We start from the raw sequence: 6747 nt of genomic DNA, 5'->3' as shown, positions 1-6747 counted from the left end.
ATAGGATTGAACCATTGAATTATCTTTCAATAAAAGACATCATGCCCTAGATGCGAGGGTCAGTAAGAGACCGAGGTGAATTCTGCGAAGATTGAAGAGCAGACTTCTGAGAAGACTGGAAGCCAATAAATAATAGCAAATGCGAACTGGAACCTCATCCTTCAAAGGTTGGTGTATAATTTTCCTATTCATAACGACTCCGACCTTGCGTCAGGGAAAGTGGTAAACCCCAAAGACTCTACAGGCTAGCCGGGCCTAAAGGAGCTTCTAAAATTCCACATATTTTCATTATGTGTTTATTCCCCTTCTGCAATATCAAATATTTACTATCCCTTTAATGTTATGGATGTCGGGACGGGGTAAAGCTATTTTCCTTTTTGTCCTAAGGTCACAGAAGGAAAGAGGCCTCATAATTATATAAGTCATAAATCAAGTAGGAACAGCAACATAGAACATCGTAGAAGGAGATCTTTTAAAGAACTCCCTTAAAGAACTTTCAGTCCTTAAAAAGAACTTCCCCCTCGTTCCCATCCTCCCATGGGTCACTTCCCTCGAGTCCATATAGAGTGAGTAAGCCGCTCGTGTCAATTGCATAAGTGATGCCCGACATCGCTGACGAAGTCTTCAATCCTTAAGCTTACGTCCTATGAACCAATTGCCCCTTAAAATTCTAGCTCGAAAGGCTTGTCGTTCTTCTCTGATTTATATTCTATTCGAGAACATCAGAGCAGTCGCCGGCTCAACAACACACAACACATAATTGCATAGAAAAATGAAATTAGAAATGAAACCAAACCTTTTATAAAAAAGCAGGGAAGGTGGAGCAATAACCGGGCTGCGAAACTAACGACTCTATTAGAAAGTAGAATTACCCACTTCTACACGAATTTTCCAGTGGATTCTTTTTTGCAAGGAAGCTAAAGTGGACTTACATTGCGATATATTTTTCTTCCTCATTCTGATTTTGGTTATTTTAGTTGCATTGCTTCCATTCATTTTTACGCTGTATGGCTCACCTGTGGGTGGGTAAAAAGTGTTATATTGAGGGGCAAGAGGCATTTGATACTTCTGTCTCCCCTCCCAGTCATGAAGGAGGAGAACTCGAACAAGAGCTCAAAGGCATTCTTCTTTTTGTTAGTTCATTGTCCAGTCCGATCTTTCTACTTTATGTTTTAGAGTCAATTGATCTCTTGATCAAGTTTTAACTAGAAATATCTTAAGAGAAGAAAAACAATAAATCGTTTGCCCTGTTGGGGGCCCTTCCCCGCCATTATGAAGTTCTTCTACTATCATCTTCAAAAAGGAAGGCTAGAGTAAGGGGGAGACTGAACCTGAGCGGCAGCAACATTCGGAACCGGAAGCCTTGCCACACCTACCAGAGGCAACCTACCTAGAAGATGGAGGGACACGAAATCCTCTCGATAGCCCCGTCGAGGAGAAGATACAAACTCTGTCTCTGGGTAACCAATAGGATCAAGATAGATAGCAGGGGTCACAATGTCCCTCCTGTGCAGCATAGACAACAGTGGTCCTCTAGGAATTATACGGGCACTGGGTCTGACCCAATAGCAAAAGACACGCTCGCCCAGAAACCAAGACTGACAACTCGGGCCATGCATCAGATAGCGCATGCTCGATATCTCAAAAGCACCCTGCAGCCAGTCAGGCCACTGAGCCCCCATATGAGTGTTCCACGATGAGCAAATATGCGAATAGAGAATAAATTGTTGTCATAAGGTGACACAGTCCCAAAAAAGGGTATTCAATGTACAAGTGAATAAATACTCACATCGATCCACGCCAGTTCATTCAACTGGGTCCGATACTCAGCCACCCTCTACGCTGGTACACAATCCTAGAAATATCTCAGGAGCTCAGAAGAGGGATATACAGTGCCAGAGGATTGCCAACGGTCAGAAGGCCTGAATGGACCTCCCAGATCTGTTAGAAAGAAAAGCACATAAATCACTAAGACAAAAGTAAAAAATACAAAATGTAAAAGGGTAAGAAGTCAAACTCACATGCAGGACCGGCCACATCCCATATATACGGGATCCTCCTCGAACAGCCCAGTCCATACGGAAGTATAAATGAGCAAGTGTAACACACCCCCAGTCATAGGTTGCCGCCAGTTCAAAATCCTCTAGGGAAGGAAGCAAGCATATGGGCAGGGTACTACATGAGTTTCTAAACAAAGTTTTCTGCATACGGAAGAAAATGAAAGCCCGAGCCACCAAGTCTATCTAAAAACATTTCCTAGAAACATACTTCATGTACTGGTCCTACGGCAAAGTATACCCGAGGGCCTTTCCCTTCATCCTCATGACAAAACCAAGAAGCTTCCGGATATACCTATCTTTGTACTCATAACTACAAGTGCAAGCATCAAAGGGTATCAGCTGTCACAAACCGAAATGTTGAGCCGTGACCGGCGTTAGAGAATGAGAATGGTAGTTCCGAAACCCGCAGCAAGCTTTAAAAATGACTATAAATTTTTCGTAAAACCATCCACCAAATCATATACAAAACCTTTTCAACGTTTGACGTATACAAAAGTCTTTTCAAAATCATTACAGAATGATCTTTCGGAAACTACAGTCTTACAAAGCGATACATCATCTTATGCACTGCCCTGTTTCAACTTATATAAATCATACTCATGACGAATTCCATTCATAGGTAATTGGTGGAGAATTCAAACGGTTAAAAATTAAGTTTTATAAACTATGAAAATCCATACATAATATATCAGAGTTTGCGGAACATTTTTAAAAACTGTTTAGCAGACTATCCATACCATCTAGACCAGAACTCGACTATTGCAGCACTACTGAGCGACTCCTCTTCATGTGTATACGGACTTTTGGAACAAGGGTAGAAGTCCGCCTTTTTAAAAACCGTGCACCTGCAACATACACTGTTGAGGGGTCAGTCGTCACTAAGTGAGTTCATGGTTTACATGTCAGTATTACTTAAAACATCCATGCACAAATAACCACTTACAAAACTAGATGAAACCCGTATGTTCGCTATGTTTTGAATCCCTACGTTTCTTATTCCACATATATCAATACCAATGCCATTTCAAGTCTTAGTTATTAGTCCCAAGTCCCAAGATGATTCTACCTAGTTAACTGGGGAGATATAGGTCACTGGATAGTTCTACCGAGTTAACCTAGAATCTCGATTAATGCAATCCCGGGATAGTTCCCCATCGAGTTACTTATTTTAATCATTTCCTGATGCAATCTCGGGATAGTTCTACGGATTTAAACTGGCTTCAGTCATTTTTAAGGGAGTTCATGTATAACTTCATACTTTACTCGACACCGTTTGTACTCAATGTTACGATTGGTTTCATCGGTTCTATATGTGTTTTCACACAACAATGTATGTATGTCAATCAAGGCAATTCATTTTTAGAAATGATGTTATGCATTTCAAAACAAGTACGTACTTATAAACAATGTCATGTGTGTATACTTCAAATGTAAACACGTATAAACTCACTGCTTGCTATCCAAAAGTTTCGATTAATTACAATGCTCGTCAATCTCCCCGAGCTCCTTGTCCGCTAATAGGTCGCCGTGTCAAAACTAGGACACTTACTATATACTCCAGACTTAACCATATATGTATGACTCGTCTTATTATTGCGTATAACCCCAATGTTTTTGTACTAACGCAAAATTATCAACTTTTTAGTCGTTTACGATGTTATTTGATTTCTGTATCAAATAACTGTAAAATAGTCCGACCGCTAAACAAAACCGATATTCTTAAAGATCAAAATGTCATCTACGACTTTTGTTTAGGTCTAGGACTAAGAATAGAACCCGAAGGTGTTAGAAACTATCTCGGAAATTAATCCCATAAGTTCTCCTAAAATTTCAGAATTGCTATGCGCGACATAATATTCTGATTTATTTGGGCAACTTAGAGGTCGAATTTTTCAGAAACTTATACTTAGACATTTATAGAAAAAATCCTTAGGTTTCCATACGAATAAATGCAACTTGATTTGGAGCTATATAGCTCGAGATATCTCGCTCGCAATATAGATGTTCTGCAGCGCAATTTCTACAATATATGTGTCAACTTGACTCGTAACTTATGACTCGTCGAGATTTGAAACCTACTGCTAGCATACTTTAATACTAGCCCTTATCAAGCCCTTATATACATCTTTGAATACTCATAACTCATGCATTAAAACACAGTCAAACTTATTCAAACACAAACTATATGTGTTGGCAGAATTACTATAATCATTTTTCATTCAAGTTTGAAACAACTTCTATTAATCAATTCACTTTTAATTTAGCCCTAAAATTGCTAAATTCAAGCATGAATCTAACATTTAGACTTCATCTTCATCAATATGACTTAAGGCCGAAACCTTCATGCCATTACCTAACCAATATTTCAATCAAACACAACACATGTCTACAATTTAACTTTGGCATTTCATCAAACATCTAATGATCAATCATCAACCATGGGCCAAAGCTCAAAATTGCCGAATTATGAAGCGTGGAATTTAAGAAATATCTTACCTTGCAGAACTCCTCACGGACGATTGATCTTAATCTCCAATTCGCCATCAAATGGCCTCTCACAAGCTCAAGAACACAATACCTAATCCAATTCATAAAAATCCCAAATTTAGACATAGAACCCTAGAATTTCAAATCAACTAATCATCCAATTCAACCATGAAAACTTCAAATTACTTACCATATTTACTCACCTTTGCTCTCGGAGCAATGTGCATCCAAAATCATGAAGATTGGATGAGAAATCACGAAGTTGTCTTCCATGGAGGGAGGGTTCAGCTATGTCATCAAAAATGGAGAAAAATGAGTATAATTTCTTATCCTAAGAAATTATGAAGAAGACAACTTACCTAGGAAGTTGTTTTGGCAAAAATTCCACTACTCAAAGTGGCTAAAAGCCCACTTTAGTTCAAAACGGTTAATTTGCACTTTAACTCAAATTCTCACTAAACTGTTGAGCTTATCTTTTGGAAATAATTTTCCTATTAATTCTTATTAATATTTCATGAACGTTGTCGTGAAAATTATTATCTCGGGACTTATATCATATTTTATATAAATTTCCTTGGGTTTTACATAGTCCCGCTAATAATCGCCCCACGAATAATAGTTTCCGATTAAATTATTATTTCATGATCTTACTTGACAAATTTATCCCGGCTATATTCCTTAGCTCGATTCTCACTTTCAACCGTCTTGTCCTAAATTTCTTAATTTTGGATATGTGGCATGTCCTAATACCTTAACAGTATCTTAATAGTTTACGGGTTATTACAATCACCCCTCCTTATAATGAATTCGCCCTCGAATTCAAATTTAGCCACTTACTTGGAATAAACTGATAGGAGTACCTTTGTTGCATAGTCACTTCCGCTTTTCATGTACACCCTTCTTGCTAGAGCGGTCCTTTGTCCAAAAGATTCTCATCGTAGGAATTGTTTTGGTATGTTCACGTATCTATGACCTTTACTATTCTTTCTTCGTATATACTCTCTTTGGTTACTTCTATATTTGTGGTTGATTCACAGAAGAGAAGTATGATTCCAACTTTTAATCTCCATCTATACGTCTACTACCTGGTAGGGAACACCATACCTTGGGAACAATGTTACCCCCTTATGTTCAAATTGAACTACGCCTTTCCTAGGTGTATCTCTTACCTTTCATTGTTTGCAATCTTGGATAACTATCTTTGCTATCCCGTCTTTCTGTTTTGTCTTACGATAGTTACTAACATCTTTTTAAAGATAGTTTGTCTTATTCTTACTATCTTCGGTTGCTTAGTCATTCGTATATCGATACGAAATGTTTGTTATAAAAGAGATGAACAATCTCTTCGTGAACTTTCCTAGTTTGCACTTAGCTTCTCTATATGTGATCCATGTATTGGTGGGACAACATCTCTTGTCGCCTTGGGATTTTAATTCCGTCGTCTACTAACTTCTGGCCTTAATAGGTCGTTTCCGTTCACTTTTTAGCGTTGATACTTTCTTCATTCAGCATAGGCTCATTAATACCATATGGATCACATTACCCTTGATACCAACTTTTATTTATACCAATTAAAAATTTAGGCATAAACTTGACTTATACATTTCAAGTTTTCTTAAACATGGTCCAAAAGATGTCTTTTTAGCTCACTTTAGCTGTCAAACTTGCTTATTCAAAATCGTTTGTTTACTATATGAAATTGGTATTGGTATAGTTTACAATATCCTTTACAATTTCCATTGGAATTTTCGGTTGAGATTGAAATCCGAAAGCGTCAAAAATTGGCTATAAGCCATTTCCTGGGGCTATCGTTAGCCGCCTGCATATACGATTCTTTGAGCCTATGGACTAAGCATTCAAATAGTCCTTATTTGAATTACATTCCGTACTCCTATTCTTCATCTTCTTGTCTACTACTTCCGTTTAGAGTCGAACTTCTTTTGACATCTTCCTAATGTATTTAAGTACTCATTTGTACTTATCCCTCCTTATCGAGTATATGGTTAATTCTTTACCTTATCTCGAGGCTCATTCTGTCTTAGATTCTTATCTCGTGATGTGTTATTATATAACACATGTTTCTTATTCTCAACTTGAGTCTTTCCTTGTCTTATATAGTCTTGCGTTTTACTCCTTTCAACATGCATGATGAACTATTATTCCATTATTGTTCTATCGATCTCTTTTTGATTGTCTCTTG

This window comes from Mercurialis annua, linkage group LG1-X (assembly GCF_937616625.2).
Source record: "Mercurialis annua linkage group LG1-X, ddMerAnnu1.2, whole genome shotgun sequence".
NCBI classification, from domain to species: domain Eukaryota; kingdom Viridiplantae; phylum Streptophyta; class Magnoliopsida; order Malpighiales; family Euphorbiaceae; genus Mercurialis; species Mercurialis annua.
Note: the sequence above shows the minus strand (reverse complement) of the source record.